The sequence below is a fragment of the Phlebotomus papatasi genome, chromosome 2, assembly GCF_024763615.1.
Source record: "Phlebotomus papatasi isolate M1 chromosome 2, Ppap_2.1, whole genome shotgun sequence".
NCBI classification, from domain to species: domain Eukaryota; kingdom Metazoa; phylum Arthropoda; class Insecta; order Diptera; family Psychodidae; genus Phlebotomus; species Phlebotomus papatasi.
The window spans coordinates 77,259,252-77,283,327 of record NC_077223.1 but is presented as its reverse complement, the minus strand read 5'-3'; the positions used below and the strand labels follow the sequence as shown (position 1 = coordinate 77,283,327).

General features: G+C 32.7%; 2 protein-coding genes across 3 annotated transcripts in view; one reads left to right on the top strand and one right to left on the bottom strand.

Moving 5' to 3' along the window:
* The window catches only part of LOC129804444 (uncharacterized), a 97,301-nt gene that overhangs the window by 50,006 nt on the left and 23,219 nt on the right, over positions 1 to 24,076 (bottom strand). The window lies entirely within an intron of this gene.
* The window catches only part of LOC129804471 (heparan sulfate glucosamine 3-O-sulfotransferase 5), a 271,187-nt gene continuing 249,105 nt past the window's right edge, over positions 1,995 to 24,076 (top strand). The window contains exon 1 of the mRNA XM_055851793.1: positions 1,995 to 2,796. The gene's annotated coding sequence lies outside the window, so the exon portion shown is untranslated. The remainder of the gene's footprint in view (positions 2,797 to 24,076) is intronic.

The following is a 24,076-nucleotide window of genomic DNA, read 5'->3' as shown; positions in this document are numbered from 1 at the left end:
TAGCATCTTCAACCCTTGTTCCCCATCAAGGAAATTATTTTACACTCACTCACTGGCTTTTTCGTAAAATAATATAAAATGATGCAAAACCACAGGTGTTGAGCATTACAATATTCTCGATATTCTACCCCACATAGTTCTCGTGATTTTCTTTCAATTTCACACAACACCCCAGCCGGAGCTTTTCCGTCACATCCCTTTATCTCAATTTAAATGGAATTTGATGGGCCATCATAAAATCCACAAAAATTCCTTCAACCACTCAGAATATTTTTTTATATATAAAAAACAAACACTTGATCTAAACCTAAAGTATTTCGCGAGTTTTGTGACACGCAAATTGGTTCCCCCCGTTCCACCTCTTTCTTCTATATTTTGTTATTCTTTGAAGAGGGAGAAAAAATCTCAATATGGGTTTAAAAATGGATTTCTATGCGTAAATTGTATGTGCTGTTATTGGTTAAGAGTAGAAATTTGTGTAAATATTTGTATTTTACGCTTTTTTTCCCGGTTTTCCAATACACTCCATCACCTAAAAGCTCTGAGATAGTTTTGAAAAAAAAATGTGAAAAAATCGCTACGAAAGAGCTTTTACGATCGCTCTTTTTTTTCCTCTCTGGTAAAAGCGCATTTGTGGAAATTTTAGAAGAGGTAGGGTGAATGGCACAAATAAAATCAATACATTGTGTACCAACAAAAAAAATTGTACAACATACACTGTTGAGAAATTTTTTCCTAGAAAATATTTTATTATGGTTAATTTATAGCAATAATTGAAATTGTGCAATAATATTAGGAATTTTTGAAGCGTAAAGCTTTTCAATGAAATATTGTCATATGCAGTAATATAAATTAGGAGCTAATTGGTAAATTGTGTATGGAATGTAGAACAATGAAACCCATTACCTCAATCAAAATCTAAAGCCTTTCATCAAAACAATTTCCCCTCTGTTGCGCTGATGATTTTCAATATTATATAGATAGAGAACATACATATATAATGTTTAACCTCCCAAAAGAGACAAGAATCTGCTTGTACAATCTATGTCAGTCATTATTTTATTATTTGCTGATATATCACATAATCAATTCATTGATTTTCTCATCAGAATTTCCCATGAGAAAATGCTCACAACATAGACAAAAACATCAAGGATTGCAAAAGCTAGATAAAAGCTCCTCCAATGTCGAGATTCTAATTAGGACGGGTTGAAGATTCCTGTGTGAGGAAAATTTTGAATTCTCCTTTTCATTATCACACTCCCAGCTAATATCCCCGGTTGATGGCTTTCTGTTTCCTTGACATCACGGTATGAAATATTAAATTTACTAAAGTATATTAAACGTTGAAGATGCCTTTAACTAATTTATTCGCAACTCTTATACATTTTCAAGCTGAAACTCATTACACTTTTTTTTCACTTTGTGAAGAACCCGAAAAATTAAATTAAGTTAAATAGTTTCAACCTCAGATATTTTCACTGCACCTTTTTGTGTGCCTCATAAGACAGTTTAATTAAATACTTTTTTTTGTACATCATATTGCAGGAGTTTGAGAATACGGAGTGTGTCTGCGAAAGCTATATATGAAATTTTCAGGTGTAGAAGTTTTAGAGAAGTTTTCAGATAAGAGAGGAGTTTTGAGATGTCTCCTTTAGTATCCGAGTTGATAAACTTTATAATATTATCTATATACCTGGATCCTATTAAAACCCCAATAAAGAGAAAGCCTCTCAATATACTTATAATCGAAAGTTTACAAAATCTATGGATTGTCATAGTAAAGTTTTAAAACATATTAAAGAGACAACTAAGCTGATTGTTCCATTGTATAATATTTTATGTTACGCAAAATGTAATGTAATTTAACGCAATACAGTTCTCACACATTTGGTTAAAATTATTGTAAAAAGAAGCAGTATTTTGAGTATGAAATGATTGTAACATTACCAATTCACAAACAAACTGTAAAAACTGTATGGCACATATTTTTAGGGTAGAGTCAGCCCTTTTGGACATGTAAGCACTTTTGGCCACCTAAAGTAAAATCATATTGTAAGGCAATTATGAGTCTATTTAGAACAGGTAAATGGGTCTTATTTCGTGACCTCTAATCTAACGAATCAGAAAACCATATTTGATTTTGTATCGACTTGATTAATTCTAAGTTATTGAAAGAAGTTCTCGACAAGGTAAACAATTACTAAAAAAAAAAACATGGGATTCTTAAGAAACTTGTTAATGTTAAGAGAAATTGTTTTGCATTATTTCATATTTTTGATGAAAATATTTGATGTTATTCAATGAAAGTCCATTTCTTAATTAACTAAATTTTATTGTGATATCATTCTTAATAAGATTTTCTAACAAACTAAATGAAAATCGCATGTGGCTAAAAGAGCTTACTTTTTTCGGCTGTGTAAGTACTTTTGGCCATTCATTTTCCCATACATTTTACACGTGGCGCACCTCGCGGATTTCAGTAAAAACAATCATGACTTTGGACTGATTTTTACATCGAATAGAAAATGTGCAAAAGGTCGTTTAAAATACTCTAATAATCACATAAAATTGGTGTTAAATAAAAATAGGACATGTGCTGTGTATTTGTGAAAGTTTTCGAGAGCTATTTCTTCTGTTATTTTATTAAAATTCTATTGGAAACAAGTGGCCAAAAGTGCTTACAAAGTGGGCAAAAGTACTGAAACATGCATAGTTGTATAAAATGTATTTTCACTAAAATATCCAAAAAATTTTGGGAATTCTCTTGGATTTTTAGGGAGAAACAGCTTTAAGGTATCTTTGTACAAAATCTAATTTTATTTAAATAAAGATTATAAATATTACAAGCACATGAAACCTTAAAGTACTTACTCCACCCTATATCTATATCTATCTTTTTTTTATATTTATATACCATATTATAAAATGGTTCTAAAAAAGTAACAAACTTTTGAGTATTGGTCAAGCAATTTCTCATTTTTCTTTGAGAAAATTAAAGAATATTATCCGACTGTTAATACTATTATCGGACTGTTTGTTTCAGAGTTACGGTCGACAGAACACCCTTTCGGTAGGAAATACGTGTAGGCATTTTCGTTAAAATATCGCAATTTCTTAAATATATCTAAGAAAAGACAAATAATGTGATAGTTTTTCATTAATCTACTTTGTCCTGTAATATATATTTTGAAATTTCATATTTCAAGTGATATTCAGAAAAATGACAATAGGTCATTACACGAATTCACAATGTGCCAATACGTGTTTTTTCTACACATATTGCCATACTGCTATGACTTAAATATTTACAGTTTAAACAGATTTAAACTAAAGCATGAAAAATTAATTTACAATAATGAATATATTTTATTGGGAAAAAGCTTTCATGTTTCGCAACTTCGAACACTTTATAATTCATTTCATTTTATTAAGGGGTTTTCGTCATTATTGGCGACTCTCCTGACATTTTATATTTCTCCCATATTTCTTTAATGAATCTGACCTATTTATGATAAATATACAGTGTCAGACAAAAATTTCTTGACAAACCTATGTATGTTCGAGAAACCAATAGTCAATTACAATAGTCAATTTAAGCTTAAAAAAATGATGACAAAGTATTATATTTTTGTAACTTGCTATTTCAACATAAATTATAAATCTCCTAATATTATTAACAAAATTATATTATTATTTATCATCCCTTTTATATGCTTAAATAGATAATTGCAAACTTTAGAAATGCGCAAATCCACTATTTGTCTCTCAAATAACATGACTTCAAAATATAATTAGGTTGAAAGAGAAGTTAGTTGGGGTAAATTAAGCTAATTCAAAACCTGCTTAAAATGGAAATTTATCTCTACTCCAAATGGAAACATCATTGTTTTCACGATAAATACAGTACTAAATTATTATATTTATATATTTTCTATACCACAGTTTCATTATTTAGTTAATTTTGCTCCAAATAAAACGAAAATCCATTCATATCCACAAATTTTAATTTGTTAATTTCTCAGAAAAATTAAAAGCGTACCTTTTCACTATCGAATTTTTCATCGATTGACCATGTTTTCCAATGAAAAACACAATGAGGCGACTGTTGTTTATTCGTTTCGTTTAACATTTATGTCATATTTCTGGCTAATTCTACTTAAATAAAGTGCTAATCTTTATTGTTAATGGTACGTGAAGTTTTCAAATGAAATAATTACCTATTTCGTGAACAAAAAGAGTTTTTCTGAAGTATGTGCAAATGCTTCAATAGGAAACCCCGGAAATATGATTTTTTGGAGAAATTTTCTTTTTGTTTTAGATGGAAAAGGAGAAAATACTAGGAATAAGAACAAATCTTGCACTAAAGAGCAACTCAACAAAGTTTTAGAAGCCATTCGTCGCGGTTTCACTTACACTGTTTGTCTCCAATTAGTAACTGTCCCTTGTCTCCATTTGGATTAATATGTTTCCAATTGAAGCATTTTACGCTCGCGTATTTTTCTTGTATTTAAGAAGTTTTCAAATTATGTCTAAAGAATTCTCACTAAACAGTAACATTCTAGAAGAGTCAAAGAGCAAATTTATGTAATTCTCTTCAGAAAACATATGAACGTAATGTGTTGAATCTTCCGTCAAAGTTAAAGCGTCTGAAAATGGTTTTGAATTAGGACATTTATCCTACACGTATTCCACGTATTTGATCATTTTGAGTTTTACAAATTTGTCAAGAAACTTTTGGCCGATGAAGAATGAATAATCTTTTGAGAAACAATTATTTTTGAAATAAAATAAAAGTAATTCTTTTTTTTTTGAAACACATGAATAACATCTACAGCTTACAAGTAAATTATTTACAAAAAGGAAAAATCCAAATAAAGTCTTTTTTTATCTGGTTTCTCGAACAGATATTTGTTAAAAAAAACTTTTGGCCGACATTGTATTTTAATAGCTAGTCGCAATAAGGCATATATATTCTGAAAAATAGGTGTGTTTGAAGACAGAGTGTGAAGCCTAAAAGCTGTCCCTGCTAAAATTTTTATTATATTTACAATAATAAAGTCGTTTCAAATCTTAAAAGAAAATTAAATATGAAACACATACCTCCATGGTCTATAGGTAGACAAACTTAATATGTAATAGTGCTCAATTACTAATTCAGCTTATTAGGTTAGAAATTTACCTCCAAATGTACAATTAATTTGTCAATTTTTTTTTCAGTTAAAGTAAGTTGTTTTAATTAGGAATTATTCAAAATTTGGAATTTTGATATTTCAAATAATATAATAATATGAGAGAGCCTTCATATTTGAGACGCGATGGATTATTCTTTGATTTATTTAAGTAAATGTGACAAAAACACTAATCGAATTATTTTTATAAAGTCTAAATTAGTGAGTTTACTAAGCGCTATACAAAATTTCAGGATAATTTTCTAAGTTTTGACAATAATGCCTTAAAGTAAAAACATAAAAAAAATGTTTCAAACAGACCGGTTCTCCCGTAATAATAATAATTAATAATTTAGTCCCCGGCGAGTGGCCTTCAAAGTTGAAGCCAATTTCTTACTTTCACATACAAATGCGTATGGGATTTTTTCTGCACTCGTGATCGTTATGCTAAACATTTAAAAAGTGAGAAGTTTTTCCGTATTATAAGATACCTTTCTGTATGGAGGGATAAATATACTAAATTTTTGTTTAAATAAATTTTTTCCTCGGAGCACTGTGAGCTGAGTCCGAGATCAATTTAGGAATTGGCTTCAAATAGCTCCATATAAAAAGGCCAACTTGCCAGACGCTTTTTAATAATAATAATGATGACACAACGTTCTATAGAGGAATCTAGGCTTTCCCACAAGGGGAGTTCGGAACATTCCTTATAATTTTTTCAAGAAGAAAAATAACAGGTGGTTGCTCGTGATTTTTTGTCCATCTAAAACAGTGAGACAATATCAGAATTATGAATTAAACATAATTCCAAAGTATTCCATTTTACCCTAGAAATAAATTCATATGATAATGCTTGACGGCATATATTGTAAGTGAATCCGATGCTTCTAATAGGGGAAGTGCTCATAATTTTGGACAGTCTGCTTATAAGCATCGAAGTTCCAAGTTTGAAGTGCGATATTTTCTATACTAATTGACATTTCTTGTTACTCTCTTTTCAGAAGGGTTGTTTAGAAACTTAGCAAGCTATTTATCGTCTTATTTTTATTAAAATTAGTTTTAATACGTTTAAAAATGAATTGATAAGTAGAGGTGACCTTGGCTCTTATTTTGGACAACTTGGTTATTAATTTTGACAACTTGTCTGTAAATTTGGACAGCTAATCTGCCTCAATAGGATGCCCATTGTTCTTCATTTGATGAACCAATCTTACCAAGTCCTCTTCCTGTTCATGTAAGGGAAACGTAGAATGTCACAGAAGCCCGGAAACTTTCCATATCATTCATTAAAGTGAGTTGACTTCGATACTCCAAGTATGTGCGGATTCGCTCATTCCCTGACCTTTCCGGGAGCCTTTCAAGGCATTTCTCGCTACATCTCTTTCGTAGAGATGATGCTCCTTTGTTTCTCCAGGCATTTGTCCAACCTAGTCATCACAAAAGCTAAAACTTCACGAAATTTCGTGAGAAAAACACCTGTCCAAAATAAGAATCATCACCTCACTGGTGAATGTCTTAAAAAATTTCCCATTTTTCACACGAAAAATATAATTCACAAGGCAAATCTCACTTCAAGTCAAATGTACAAATCATCAGTAACGTGAATCAACACAATATTCAATGAATATTCAATAATATCACTCAAAAACAGCGAACAAACTTTGTTAGTACTTCACCAAAGCTAAATAAGACTGAAGTAAGCCACGAAGTTCTGTCATATTTCTCGTAAGCAATTGCTCACACTGAATTTTCAACAAAGCAATTTCAACTCAAATCATATTCAAATTTTAACGTATTTAGTGTTAAAATCTTCCAAAAAGAACAAATATTTAGATAGAATTCATTATTCATCAAATATTGGAATAAAAATCTATCATTTTAATCAATTTATTTTTAGTGTCCAAAGTTATCCTCAAAGTGTCCAAAATAAGAAACTGGACAAAATTATGAGCATTTCCCCTATTCTAAATAACAATTAATCTTTCGAAATTATGTTTTCTTAATACTCAATTGCTATTATTAAAGGGTTGATAGAATGCATATATACTTTCGATACACACGATATTGGAAAACCGGAAAACCTTATTTATTTGTGTGAAACATGTGCCCAGGAACGTGTGCCTTGTGTATAAACAGCAGTAGCATGATAATATGAAGCGTTACATTAGACTATGACATGCGAAAACCTAATTGAAAATCATAATCTATATTTTACGAGTGGTTTCCAGCTCTTGTTCTGTTTGCAACAGAAGCTCAAAAGTAATACATGTGTGCATTGTATGAAAATGTTTCACAGTCGTTCAGTTAAAACTTTAATAAGCAAAGTGGAGAATCCACACTAGTTTTCAATTAGCTCAATTTATCAATTTACTATAATATAATACATTAATTGTATAATATTATAGACGGAACTTTGCGTTTGCTTTCACTTCCATCCTTTTGTTACACTAAAAGCTCTTTGTCGCGTTACTGAATGCATTACCTTTTACTATATATAACCACGTAGACCACACACATATATATAATAGAGGTTGAAAAGCTCAAAAGCCATCATATTGTGGCTCTAATAATTGGGTTATGCGTAATTTTTCACACGCTCTCAATTTGCACACAAAAGGGAGGTGTTGGGTTGGGTTGAGAGTTGAGCCAAAACTTTCCAACCACATCCCTCGCGGGATAATTTATGACACAACGATACTTTAGCATGAAGTCTATATTGCAAAACCAGTTGAGGCAGAGTTTGAGATATCCGCTGCAGGCAGACAAGTTGGTTAATTATTTTAATTTATGGGACTTTTTTAATTAAAAAATAAAGTTTATTGCTTTTTATCAAAAAAAATAATAATTGTTATACGTAAATTAAATTCTGCGCCGCGTAGTGCAATTGGATTTAATCGAATTAATGAGATAGAATTCATGGTGATTGAAATCTATTGGTTTTGGTTTTCCCCTCTGTGGGCTATCCTAGCATGCAGGAGTGCCTTTTTCGTCCATTTCACATCCAAATCTGCGGTTAAATGGTGAAAAGCACACAATTTTGTATTGAATCGTTCAATAATTCTAAATCCAGAACACAAATAAACCACTCAATTCAATCTTCATTTAATTTTATCGATATTTGTGGTATTTGCCCATTACCATAAAAGTACAAAAAAATGATTTGGGAATTGTGATGATTCTGCTGCGCAGAAAATGATATAATTTAGTGAAATTTTTCACATTGATACCATGCTATAATTCACGAGTGGAAAATTGAATACCCTCCAGAGAGTAATATATTTCCACTTTTTCTTGATTTCATCATGAAATCTGATAAAATGGTCTAGTGTTTTTTTTTTCTTCTGAAAAATTTGGGAATGGGGAGATTGAAAGTGAACATGGATTCCTCTTCTTATACCCCTTCATATGTTGTTGCGATACTTGAGATGAATAAAAGAAAGAAAAAGAAATAAAAAAACTCGTATTCTGTAAGATAATTGAAATGTGAAATATTTTAATCAAATATTTTGGATTTAATTTGAAGTCTGCACATTTATCGCATCGATAATTCTCCTGAGAACATATGTTTTAAAAATAGACTCGATTCTTAATTGTCTCTTTAAATCCAAGAAGACTTTTTTTGAGTTTAGAATATAATAATAAAATTCATTCTTAGCATAATAATGAGAAAATGACTGAACATGACAAAGTTTTCAACATATCATCTACATACATTCCTTTTATGCCCAATTAAACATAAAATAAATTTATTTTTTAGAATTATATGATCAATTTTAATCAGCCTATTAGATGGTCCTGCTAAATTTAGTATTTCCGTTGAAGATAGCACTAGAGAGGGTTGAATATCCATCCCTATTATACAGTCTTGAATCCAGTTGTATTCTATTTTATCACATTGTGTTCTTCATCTACTCCAACCACTCCAACTCTATTGAACGACAAAATAACTGTCTATCCCCAAACTTGCTAAACTCTCTAAAAAACGCTTCCTTTTTAAGGAGTTATGGTAAGATGGGGTAATTCGGAACCATGTCTATTTTGAAATTTTGATATTTTCTCACTGTTACAGATGGTCAAAGAGAAAAAGAAAACCACGTAGAAGTATAAGACTTTACATTCGAGAGTAGGGGCGACCGGGGAGGTTTGGGATACTTTTTCATGTTTTGACTTTGAGACAGTATTCCAAGAAATCACGATAATGTATTACAATTTTATGCGATCTATAGGATACTTATCGGTATTGGCTTTATAAAAAAATACTCGATAGAACTTGGAAAACAACTTATTTTTCTTGTAGAAGATAAAACATTTAACCTGATGCTTTGTCCCAAACCTCCCCGATTTTAAGTAGTGTGGGACGCAAAAAGGGATGTTTGGGACGCATTTTTTCTCGAATAATTTGCATAATTAGAGCATGATAATTAATTTCAAATACTATAGATTAGAAATATTTATAACAGAAAAAAAAATTTGATCACTTCTTAAAATTAATATCAATCATATTTGTACAGCAGAGTCATTTTTTGTCAATGAGTTATTTTAAGTATTTTCTTCATTATTTGCCATCCCAGCTTTCTTTGCTTTTTTAATCTTAATATTGGAATCATGGTCATTAAATTCCTCAGGCGAGCAGATTCTTTTGACACTTAGTTTTGAACTCATTAGCGAATTCTTGTTTGATTTTATGACAACTGCATAGCACCTGTTTTTCATTATTTTTCTGAATGAGTTCTCACTTTGCCTTTTCCAGAAAACTTGTGTGAATTTTAGAGGATATTTCTCGAGACATATTTTTCTAGAATAGTTTTTAACGGGATTGGATAAAGGTCGAATATCGTCAGGAGAAGAAATTATTGATTTCCAAAACATTGATGGTTTAATTGTCTCTGCAGACAACTGCTGAACTGGTAAAACTTGCACAAGAGAAATTGTGAATTACTCTCCATTTTGACAGTAGGGGGAAGTGGGGCACCTTTGAAATTGGAATTAATAACCTATTTTTAAATAAAATTGAGCCTTATTGTAATATAATTTAGCTGCACAAACAGATTATGAAGCTAAATTATATCACGATAAGGCTCAATTTTATTTAAAAATAGGTGAAAAATCCCAATTTCAAAGGAGCCCCACTTTCAAAGGTGCCCCACTTCCCCCTAACGATTTGCAAGGTACCCACGACCTTGTCGAAAGTCAATGTCTCATTCAACCCTTTTCAGGTGTCCCAAACATCCCCGCGTGTAATTTTAGTGGTTAAAACCTTTAAGTAAAAAACAGCTGTGGATAATCTTTGAAACTTTTATAAAAATATGTTCCCAGATTACACTGCTAGCTAATGACATAGAAAAGTTTTGATTATATTTATATATAGCTGATATGAAATAGAAAGAGGAAAAATGAGAAATCAAAAATATACTATTTTTATCAATTAAAAAAAAAACTGTTCATAGAATTTAAACAATAAAACTGAGGATATCCATTCTTTTACTCATATAATCTTAATGTTGCATACGATGGAGCAGCGGTTAATCACATTTATTTCAATAATTAATAAAAAAAAATCGCTTCGTCCCACACTACGCCTGTCAAAAACCGCCCCGGTCTCCCCTACTTCTTCGTTGGTTTTTCTTTTTTCCATTTAAAACTGTTAGGAAATCTCAAAGTTTCAAATTAGACGTGATTCCAAAATTACTCTGTCTTACCCTATATCTAAGAGAACGCATAAATTAGTGGTTTTTTTGTTAATTCTTTGTGGCATTGCTAAAATCAATCGATCAATATGAAATTTTCAGGGGTTATTACCTATGTCTTAAGGAACACAAAAATATTTTTTATTTCAATTTTGAATACAAAATCCCAACGCAGTAGTGCGCACACTGAGGGTCGATTTTTTTGAGGCGCTCAGTGGCGAGCATTAGAACTCGCAGTAGAGGGTGGAAGTGGAACAGCTCAGTAGAAGGTGGAAGGAGGTCCCCTAAAACTTCATATCGCTATTTCTAACCGTTTGGTCAATTGGGTTTGATAACCGCTAGACGGGACAGATATAGACGGAAAATTGCATGACATCATTGTTAATAAGACGCTTGATTTACTTGATCAAAACGTTAATAAGACGATTGATCAAAAATGTTGGTATCTCTGGGTTACAAGGTGGTAGTTTGCATATAGTGAAAAAAATTAAATATATGTATTTCTCTCTGGGTAGAGTTCGAACAATACATAATTGTAGGAAAGCTTGTGATGTGGTTGGACCGTTTGGACTCATTTAACGTGCTTGTGTCATCTGTATTATGATATCAATGCTCCTGATGCATTTCCACGATTTCCACCCATTAATTATTACCGTAAATAAAATTGTATAGCCAGCTTTATAATACCAAAAATTACTGAACTGATTAATTCGCTAATAGACCTATCAAAAAAAACAGTATCTCCCCTTTGATCCAGTGCGATAGACACACTCACTATCAATATTTGCATTTTATTTGTGAATTTTGGCTTAGGGTAAGTGTGCCAAATTTCGGCATAGTTGCATGCAAACGCCAAAGTGTCAAGTTTTAAATGTAATATTTTTAATACAAATTGATTTTTTTTTGTTTTTTTTGTTGCTTGGAACCTTATAGACCGTTTATAGTCTTCATTTACTCTAAAATCATTCTTAATACATTTTAAAATGAATAAAAATGTAGACATAGCTTTGGTGCCTTATTTCGGCCACCTTCATTCTCATAGTTTCATACCCTTCGAGAATTCTTACAATGTCTTTTTCACGTCATCTTGTTTGTCGAAGCCACATTTATTGTTATTGTTTTGCATTGTATAATCTCTACAGTGTAAAAACTAAAAATTCATGGAAATTCGAGGAACAGAAAAAGGTGGCCGGAATTGCAAGCTGGCCGGAATTTGGCACACTTACCCTATGTGGTATTACAAATACGTAACTCCAGTCACAAACAAACTTTGGATGAAACATCTTAGTTTTTTTTTTACTATTTAACATCTCTCTTGTATTTTTAATTTTCTAAACAAGAAAAAATTATAGATTTTAAAAATGTTTCATCCAATACATGTGGTTTGGTTAGAGTTATATCCGTATGATTTCGAATAAGCATTGTTATTTTACTATCCTATCTCTTGTTGGTGGGCGGAGGCGGTTAGTATATGAGATTATTTTGTCGTAATAACTTTATTAAATGATTAGTTTATATACATTCATTACACATAAATGGTGGTTTAATGGGAATTGTTTTCGCTGTATGATACGTATGATACAAGTGTTCCGGATTCGAATTACATGCTACTAGAACTTTTCTGATAGGAATGACCATTGCAGGAAATAATGAAAAGGTATTATGAATTGTTTCTCCTAAACGAGTATTTACATTGCCTCTGTGGTTAACTCACTATTCAAATGTATTCATCATCTTCACTTTGTGAAAATAAACAAGAAATATCAAAAACTTTGTAAAGCAACAGAGAAAGGGTGAAAGGGATGGGAGGTCTGAAAGATATTTAAATAATTATCTTAAGACTGGAATTAGTTACATTGCTGATGATGGCCCGAAAAAAAATAGACAAAGAGTACTTACAGATTAATTGGCGCGTGTTTGAAATGACAATAAGAATAAATCTCTATACAATATCTTTGTATATATAATATTTTTCTTCTTTCACCACAAATCACTCTTGTCGCCTCTGAGAGGGCAATTCAACGACTGAATACCCATTTGTACATTTAATATTTTCCTCTTGAGAATTGCTGTATTGAAGACTTGGAAAAATATGTTAGGGGATTTCCAATGAATCACTTAATCACTTGACGATGAAGGGGATGGCTGGACGTTATTGAAAGCAACACACAGTCACGCAAATTCCATTCTAATTAAAAAGAACAACAGTTTGAATTCCCTATGATGGTATTTTCCATCTTTGAACCATCCCACCCAAAAGCCCACCAACAAGCTTTACAGAGAGGGTGGGCAGCGACAGAAAAGGGTTTTGCAAAGACAAATAATTCCTTCTTCACGCGCCCTCAAAATCATCTTATTCTCTGAAAGCGACAGACAAAAATATTTGTATACATGAGAAGAGACTTTTCCTGGAGTTTTTCATACAATCTCCCCACACCACTCCCTGTCTTGGAATATTTTTTTTTCTTGCGATGAGTGGAAAAATTTGTAGAGGAAAGGCTTTCTCTGTGAGGGTGGTGTGACTTAGAGGAAAAAGTATATATACTTTAAATTACGTAATGGTGGATTTTTTCTCGTTGGAAAAAATGAACAACAACAGGGGACTTTCTGAGCTTGGAAAATCTTTTCTACTCTCCCATCTAAAGTGAAAAGCGAAAAATACACCACATTAAAATAAACCGATTTGTTCAGGATAGAGAAAGTTGGTTGCTGTGTAGAAGGTGCGTTTGAGAAAAATAAGGATGAGTACCGTGAAAGATGAGGGTATGAGTTTGGGAAAACAGAGTGAAAATTGTAAGAAGGTTGGAGAAGACAAATAATAGGGAGAAATGTTAGAAGTAGAGAAAAAGAAAATTTTTCTTTTTTCATTCTATCTTTTCCTGGGGTATCCTCACCAAGACCTAATGATGATAAGTGACTGTGAATTTCCTCAACTGTTCATGTTGGAAAAAGCACTTGGACAAAGAGATGCTGGGTGCAAAAGTAGAAACCCCCGCGAGATATAGTTTGGGTTTGGAACGTAATTCAAGGTGAGAATGCCTAGCGGTAAAACATTTGGTGTAGACGTAGACTTTTGTTTGTTAAAATTTTCCTATAATTACATCTAAATCGACACATAAACCACTCACTTTGCCAACAATTTACTCAAAAATGAACTTTTTCCTCTTCCGGCGGTGAAACTTTTCCTTAATTATTTTTTTCCACCCGATGCTTTTTTCGCGTTTATATCTTTCCACCTTTTTTTAATTTGCACAAACTCTTTTCGGAAAAGAACCAATCACTCACCAATTTGTAAAATTCACTTTCTTTCACTCTGTGTCTCAGTGTCTTAATATGGCAAAAACTTGTGCAAGTGCAAAAAAAGAACTTAAAATTAGTGTAATAGTGTTGTGAGCATTTTAAAACGTTTTGATTGTTTTAAGCGTGCTGTAATTTGCAATTTGAAGCCCAAATTTTTTTTAGCAAGAAACAGAAAAGGTTAAAATGTGACTCTATTTAGCTGTGTGTCTGTAGTGTTATGTTTTGCAGGCGGAGTAGCACGTGGTGGTTACGTCTACGAGCACCGCCTACGCACTGTCGAGCTCTCTGTCGTCCTGGAATACATTGGCCATCAACCAGGCTGCGAGAGAATTTTCCCTCTCTGTGCTGGGAAACACTCTCCAGGGCGACAAATTGAGCACAAAGTCTTTTAGGTGGTGGAGGAAGAAGAGATTTACTCTCAAAGCCAAAAGGATAATCGTTGAGCAACTTCTTTGTCCTTTTTTGAATGTTTCTCTTGATATTAGGATGATAAAATATATGATATTTCATGTGCATTTTTTATTTAAAAATTTATAGTAGTAAATTTGGTAAATATTTGCAATTTAAGAGAGCAAGTAGCTGTAAGGTACATTTACCCGGCGTCTCCACTCGACAATGGAGGCGCCTGGTTGTCTAAATTTAACAATTGTTTTCTTTAAGAATTTTGGTAATTTTAGGAATAATTTATCTTATCATATCTCAACGAAATATAACGAATACCTTGAATTCAAGTCTTGAGTATATCTTCCACATAATGGTGTTTACACCTAGGATGATTAACTAACGGATGGAGCATTTTAATTCACAAATAGTATATTTTTCTTAAATTCTTTATAATTTTTAAGATTTAGATCCCACAAAAATAAATATAACACGAAATGATAGCCACATATACAGAGAATATATTTTTATTTAATTTAAAATTTCAATGGTGTTACAGATAGAAAATTTCTCAGAACAATTCAAAAAATTGCGAATTTTACGTCTTTTTCATAAAAGTTTTAGGAACTATTATCCTCGTGCGATCATAAATTTTGTGCTAATAACATAAAATTAGAAACTCTTTCATTTGGTAAAAGTTTTAAAATAATTGCATTTGGCTTTATACCAAAACTAAAAAAAAACACTTAAGCAAAAATATACCACATTTTTGTACGGAAAATGTATGAGAATGCTCTGCCCTGGTCTACACACTAGAAGCTGTTTTCGTCAAAATTTGCCTTTTTTAAAAAATTCTGACGTTTCTGCCTACAAGAATACGGGAAATTTTCTTTAAAAAGGCATTTTTGAAAGAAATTTCTCCTAGTGTGTAGAGGACGTATTATTAATCGTGTCGAGGCCTAAAATTAAGTTTGTCTTGCCCAAAAACGGGCCACGTCAATGGCAAGCGGAGTTGCCGACATCAAATTCCCTGAAAGACAGGGGACTATGGACAAATACACAAGTGGGGGGTGATTTGGATCACCTACAGTCAGGAATAAAATGAATAATACTGGTAGAAATTAAGGTGAAATCTATAATACAATTTTAGTATAATATACTTGATATTTTTTGAAGCCTTACATTAAGATCTGAGAAAAATCTATCGAAATAGTTTTTACACACAAAATGTAGACTATAAATCAGATTTTAGATATGTATAATATCATACTCAATGTGGATGTTCATTGGAAAGTCTAGTGATGTTAATACTAAACCTACCGACCGTTTTTTGTCATTTTTCTTAGCGCGCTGGGTCAAATGACAGACCGCGGTAGGGTAGAATAATCAACAAATTTTTCTTGGAAAGGAGGAAAAAAATGAAATTTAAACACTGAAAAATAAATTACATGCATATTTTGAGAAAATTCATAAAGTTTGATAGCAACATTGTACCTTTTAAATCAGTGTTAATTTTAAAATGTTTTAAACCGGTCAATTTGACCGGGTGTTGGTAGGTTTAGTGTTAACCCTTTAAGGACGAGAAGGTCAAAGATTGCAGGTCAGAAAAAATCATGTTTTCTGACTTTTTAGAGCAACACGTAACTTTAGATGGCCGTAGGAAAAATTCAGTTTATGGGCCACCGGTGACCCAATTGTCCTTAAAGGGTTAGGACACTGAACACATTCGTTTTACAGTAGGCTCTCTCTCAATCGGGCATTTGGGGTAATATGTCATCCAAATTATCGATAGATTTAAGCATCAAAAATATTGTATATTCTACAAAAGGGATCATATATGAAGAATCACGATAAAACAAGAGAAACTACAGCGAATTTGAACAAATTTGCTTTAAAATCAAACGTGATAATTGTAAACAAAATTTTGCACCCGATTGAAAAAGAGCCGATTGAGCGAGAGTCCATTGTATTTTCAAAATAAACAGGAACTATAGGGGAAGGCTTTGAGGCTTTGAGGAATACACTCTGGCTTCGAACACTTCGTATTTTTCCTATAGGGGAAACTGGAGCACCACCAAACACGGGGTACCACCAAACACTAATTTTTATTTCTAAACTACTTGGCCTATCTCGACCATTTCTTCAGTGGACAAGCATCCCTATAATGCCTATAAATTTCTATAAGTCTTGTCCTCTGAAGTCGAATATGTGATTAAAAAATCGCAGTGTTTGGTGCTACCCCATGTTTTGCGGTGCCCAAGTTTCCCCTATTTTCCTTTCATAAATCTTACCAGTTATTAAAAATATGCCATAGGTAGGTCAGATTAAGTACAGACATATGGGAAAAATATAAAGTGTTTCAAGCTAGAGTGTGTGCAAAGCATGAAAACTTTCCCCCTATACATGCTGAAGTAGTATAAATACCCTTTCCTTCACTGAGAAAAAGAGGGTGCGATTAACATTTTGTCCTGAGAAATTTAACAATTTTTAGGTGTAAAAATATATCAACATTTTTTAATGTTAATTTTACACCTTAATAAGGGTATAACTAATATGAAAAAGGGTACCTTTAACCCCTAATACACCTAAAAAGGGTAATATTTACACCGATTTCAGATCAATAATGCAGGGTATAAATTAACAAATCCGGAATGTTATTTTAACTTTATTGGATTTTTCTCAGTGTTGAGCGAAAATGATTTAAAGACGGTTTGAATCATTTTAAATTATTCAATAGTTGATTTAGTTTTAATCCTTCTCTCAGGTCAATCCTGAATTTTGGGCAGAAATTTCTCCTAACTACAGCTCCTTCACTTCGAAAACTTTCCTAGTTCTAGTATATTTAAAAACCTTTTATTTCACGTATAAAATATGAAATCATAGTATTAGAAAAGGAGATGAAATGGTTTTACATAATTGCAGGAAGTAAGAAAATTTGCTGACTAATGCCCAACGCACAATAACTTTTGTTTTGTAAACATGTTTTTGATATTTCAATGAGAGTGAGTGAGAACTAGATCTATTCATTTCGCTTATTCTCATGAGAAGTTTTTGAAAACATGTTTACAAACAAAAGTTTTGTGAGCTGGGCATAATAATAATAATAATAACAATAATAATAATAAATAATAATAATGCTGGCACAACATTCCATGATGGATCAAGACCTTCCCGCAAGGGGATTTCTAGACATGCATTATTATTTTTTCTTGTACGGGATGAGGTTGTCAGTCCCATGCCCGTGGCAGTGAAGCTCACTGGATGCAATCCGAACATCTTTAACCCCAGAAAAATTCCTAGTGACCTAAAGGGGATTCGAACCCGGGACACTTGCATCATAGAGCGAGTGCTCTACCACTTGACCCATTGTGTGCCCAAAAATTTGCTGACTAAATATAGTAATAATTTATAAGAGTTAGTTGATCTTATGAAAAGCAACACATCATGAAAACCCAAAGACGAAAAAAAACTTAAAATGCTCACAGTGCAGTGTGAGAATTTAAAAGCAAAAACAATCATACAGAATTATGAAGCCTAGTGCAGTGCCTCCTGGCAAAAATCTAGCTAGAGGCCCTAGAGCCTGGGGCTTAAAAGTGAGAGTGTATGCGAAAGAGCATTCGTGATGAAAAGATTCTGGGGAAATGTGGAGTTTCCCCGCATGTGAGAGAGGAAAATGTCGAGAAAAGGGGAAATTGCGCGCCAAAATGCTGAAGAGCGTTAGATATGCCCCTTTAGCACCTCAACATCCGCTCCCTTGTCCCAAACACTAAGGATTGTAACACTGAGAGGGTGGAAAAAGAAACATGGACCAAGAGATCTGTTGCATCATCAGCCATGGTGAAGTTCAACAGCCAGTCACCTGCCCTTATTTTTCCCTGAATCCCTCACACTTTCACAAGAGCTTTTATGCCACTTTCACCGAAATCAATCTCCCACGCTTATCGTTCCCTCTTTCTACGTGCCTTTTTTTTTCAGAGAGAGAGTGAGAGAGTACAATCCAAAATCCAGTGAAAGATTTAGTGTGACTTTTACGACACAATTGCAAAATAGCAAATTACTCAACGTTTTGGATTATCTTGACATCCTCACCTGTGACTCTATACAGCTTCATCTCATTAATTCACTGTCAAAATATTTGCCACCTCATACTTAATTAATTTCACATGAAATCATCTTCATGTTGAAATCATTGACCTGTGAATTCTGCGATAATAAACTTGATTAGCGTTGTAGAATATATGAAAGGTTTCAATACAATATTTTTCATTTTAATGGCATTTTTTGTGAGTTATAATGTTATTTCCGGCCAACCCTTGTAGGAAAGAGGCCAGAAAAATAATGCTTAGATTTATGCTATACAAAGGTCCTTTTATGACACGCACGTTTGTCTGGAATTTTACTGCACAATTCATCGACATTTCATCACTTTTTTTGGAATGAGATTTTTTTTTGTCGCACCCGCAAAACCCTAAAATTTTATAGGACTTTTCTCTTAAAAAGAAAAACGTCCAATAAGCCCATAGTAATAGCTGAGATTTTTTTTAGATAAACCTTGAAGTTCTTATTATTATAAATGCGTGCAAATTAAATTCTGAAATGAATTCAGATAATAATATCGATAAAAAACTGATCTTTAGTATTAATAAATTTGATAAATAGTTTAAATTTGAATATAAAAGACCAACAAAAAAAATCAGAAAACAACGAGTAAACATCAATAACGTTAAAGTTTGACACTGGTAAAAATAAAAGAATCAAATTGATCGAAATTTGATCAAATGGAGGATGGATCAAATTAACATGTTCTATATGATAAATGTGCATTTAAAGTATGAAATTTGATCCATCTTTTGCAAAAGCATCGAATTTGAATCAATTTGATCCTTTTATTTTTACCAGTGTGGAACTAAAGGATAATTTACAGATCATGTTAGAGAAGCCCCAGGGGAGAGCGCACCCTAGTTGGAAGGGTCTGTCTACTCCTGTTAAAACATACGAGATATAGGGGAGACTGGGGCAAAAAGTCACAAATCGGAAAATTCAAGATTCAATGTCGTAAGTTTCTTAGAATTCGAACAAGGAATTTAGAAAATAAAAAATATCGAAATTTTAAGCTCTATCTTTGAAATATTTTCCTTTCAGAAGATAACAATTATTACCTATTTATTTTTCAAAATTGATGCGCTGGTGAATATTTTCTATATAATTTAGATTATTTGATTACGAATCCGCTATCTATTGTAGAATTTCACAAAAGTTATTTTCTCCAGAAATCCTTTTATTAAAAATGGCCACTTGGGGTAAAAAGTAACAAAAAGCGAAACAATTACTCATGTCTCACGGCGAAAAAAACGTCATTACCATGTCTCGCCGTTTGTTGTTTGCATTGGTCAAACGATTTGCAGACTTTTGTGTGTTTTTTTTCTAAAAAAGCTTCTAAAATAGCGCTTTCCCCCGTTTTCTCACTTTTCTCGCAGAGAAAACGATGTTTTACAAAGGTGTAGATAAATAAATTTTCTATAAAAATATGTCCTCTAGGTATTTTTTCAAATTTACGGAAGCCCGTAATGAAACGAATCAAAATATGATAATACCCCATGTCTGGTACTATTTGCCCCAGCATTTTTGAGAATGATCACAAAATTACCTTTTAGAAATCGGCTCGATAAACGTATTTCCTTACAAAATAGAGGAAAATTATTTTCACAAAGTTGTAGAGTGATAAATTTCCTATAAAACTGTGCTAATTAGAAATTTTTGAAGCGGTCGAGTAGCTTGTAAAAAAAATAAAATATCCGATTTGTAACTTTTTGCCCCAGTCTCCCCTACTACAAAATTATTTATTAGCTCAAAGTTAAATTTGAAGCAATAGTATTTCGCGAGACCTTTGATTTACTTCCTTAATCATCAAATTTTAATTATTAGAATTGAAGTTTTAGGGGTTTTAAGCATTTCAATTTTTTTTAGGACGCCTTATATATCTGGTAAGGAGTGGCAGAGGGGGCCAATTTGCTTTTTTATCTGAAGGTCTCAGGCCTAATTTTGAAACGTATTAATTTTTAAGACCGACCTCTATAGGATAGGGGGTAAGTTGCTGGAAAAAAAATTGGCGACATCCCAAAATTACGGAAGGGGCTGAAAGAATGGATCATACAACCCCTTCTTACCTCATCCACCCGATATTAAACATTTGCTGAAATCTACAAATTTAGGGTGATGTCACCACTTCTCGCCAGTGACCCACTTCTCGCCACCTATAGTTAAATCGAAGAAAAATCATATAAAACGAGTAATAAAAAGGATATCAGGAAGAAAAAGCAACGCTGAATATATTTTTTAATAATATTGTCCAAAATAATTGAGTTTGGGCCTTTTCAAGTAGGTGACGAGAAGTGGTTATTTTTGAATTTTTAATAAAAATATATATTTTTTTAAGTAATCCACCATTAAATTGAGGGACTATTAGTCTGGTATATCTATAGACAACATATCTAAGTAACTTTGTGTCAAATTTAAGTTACTTTATAATAAGGGTTTAAACATTATAATTAAATTAATTTCAGTTTTTCCTAAAAGTGGCGATAAGTGGTTACTCCACCCTACATAACTTTTTCTTTACTCTCCAGAAATATTTCGAACGAAATTCGATTTTTAGTGCATGTTCGATGATCTGTGAACGTAAAAACATCTTCCCAGAAATATTGGACTTAATCGGATAAGAGCGAGTTTCACCTCAGGCCAAAGAAACAGAACTTGTTCAGCGCTAAAAAGAATCTCTGTTGAATGGTGTGCCTCTGTCTTTTGGATTAATATGAAAAGAAAAAAAAAACAATCATGCAAGATTAGGCATTTTGCCCAGATATAATTCTCAAGAGAGCATATTCCCAGGGAGAATTGGATGGATGTTCATCCATGAAATTGAGCTTTTTCCACTTTTACTTAATACATTATAGGGGTTGTATGTTGTATAAAAAAAAAGTATTTACTTCGTTCTTTTTTTTTCTGAATGTCACGCCAGAGCTCAAAGCTATATGGAAAATCCCTTTCATGTGAATCTTTTGTCCAATTGGTGAAAATCTTTCTATTGATCTTCTTCGATTCATTCCTTTCAACTGTGGCAGGAAGAGAACTTACCCAGGACCAATTTTCTCCCCATGGGAGCTACACATGTGTGTGAAACAATGAGGGATTTCATAAACCCTCGAAAATTTCCATTACCAAGATATGGGGAATATATTTAAAATGGAGAGAGAATTTCCCATTGTAGCTACAAGATTACCCATTTGCACCCGCCCATTTTCCTCCCGGAGCTTTTTAAGCTTGCTAATGGGATTTTCTCAACAGTCGAACTTTCAAACCCAATGATATCCCGCGCTCAATCCATCTGATCACAATAAAATGGAGTGCGGGAAAGTTTTCAACATCCTTCCGAGACACAATCGCGACTTTAACCGGAATATTAATTGGATATTAAACTCTGCAATTTTCTAGATTTGCGAAAGTTTTTTTTTCGTTATACCCTTCAACACATTCAATTTTCGCAAGTGATAAAGTATATAGCATTATAATTCCATATTGAAATGTAAATAAATTATTCACTTACAAACTTTTGCACTGATTTATTATTGATAATATTCTGAGGGTGATTTTGCTCAAGTTTTCTCACGCAGATTTATGAGACGAAGGTACCTTGTGTTCATGCACACTGAATGTCTGAGGAATTTTTATTTTAATAAAATAATGAGAACCATGAGAACTTATAATTTAACCAAGGAGAAATTATGGTATTTTCACGTGGAATGAATACCTAAAAGCATGAATGCCCTTTTATCTTTTATGTATAAAATTCAATGTTGGCGTAGAATTTGAGCGGTAAATATTTTAAATAGCTGAGAGGGCTTAGGGCGTAGTTAAAAGAATTTAATGGCTAACCTTTAAACTGAACATAATTTTGTTTTTCAAATATACTTATAATTGTAAAATCCAGTAAATCATAATAAAAAGATACTCCTGTATTGTCTCAGTTCCTGTATTGCCAGAACTTTTAAAATGAGACAGAAAATTTAAAATAAATTTAAATTAAAAAAATAAAAGGAAAGATTTATACTCAATAAAAATAGTTGAGGAATTCTAGAAAATGGTCGATAAGCATTGGTCAGTTTCAAACTCACTTGTGACAATGTCCTAAAAAATACAGAATTTACCAACTAAAAAGTGTTTCAGCTTTTAGCCGTGGTCACGCAAAAATATAAGTTTTTGTTATCATTATTAATCGTATCGAGATGTTTATATTACAAGATAATCATTTTACAATGTCATATGTCATATCCCGTGTTGGAAGAATTTGCTAAGTCCACTGTAGATTGCCCACACTGAGAGAAATCCGAAAAAATTAAAATAACATTCCGGAAATGTTAATTTTATCCTGCATTATTGAGCCGAAATCGGTGTTAATATTATGCTTTTTACGTGTATTATGGGTTAAAGTTACCCTTTTTAATGTTAATTTTACACTTAAAATGGTGTAAAATTAACATTAAAAAATGTTGATATATTTTTACACCTAAAAAGTATTAAACGTGGCAAAAAAGTTAATCGCACCCTCTTTTTTGTCAGTGCAGAAGCGCCTTCCCGATGTGAATGCTTTTTCCATGCTCCCGGAGTTGTTGGGCAAGGCGGTTTGCACCGGATGGGACTCGAACTCACAACTGTGAGTCAATTCGGGGAATCCATCCGCTCAAGAGCCAACGCTCTTACCTATTACGCCACTGATTCCCCATGATGCAAAAATTTCAGTAAGAAACAGGGGATGTTTCAACAAGACTCTACGTCTACACAGTCTTCACCGTAACAGAAATCATGCGCCAAACAAGACTCTAAAATCAACTTTTTGTTCACTTCGTGCATACAAAAGCCGAAATGGTCTTCGGATGCAAATCCGCTCGACTTCTCCAAAAAGGATATTTTGTTAGCCATTGTCAGGACTAAAACTACCAAACTGTTGATGAGCTCAAGCCAGACTTTCGTCGTGAATGGGCTAGTATTCACGAAACCACAACAAATCACGTTTGGGCAGCATGCTATGCGTGTATCAGGAGACTTAGAACCGTAATCCGTACGCTCAAGATGGTTACACTTGAGAGAAATCCGAAAAAGTTAAAAATAACATTCTGGAAATGTTAATTTTATCCTGCAGTATTGATCCAAAATCGGTGTAAATCGGACTGGCTTTTTAGGTGTATTAGGGGTTAAAGTTACCCTTTTTCATGTTAATTTTACCCTTAAAAAGATGTAAAATTATCATTAAAAAATGTTCATATATTTTTACACCTAAAAAGTGTCAAAGTTATGAGGAAAAAAAGTTAATCGCACCACCGTTTTTTTCTCAGTGTAGAGGAAAGTGCCCATGCGTTGCACGGTGCCAAGCTTCATAATGATTAAAAACAAGACACTTCCCAGCGAGCACAGCTAGCTGAAAAAGGTAGCGTTTTTCAGCATATTTTTGCTGAGTTGTTCAGAAAAAATATGCAGACCGTT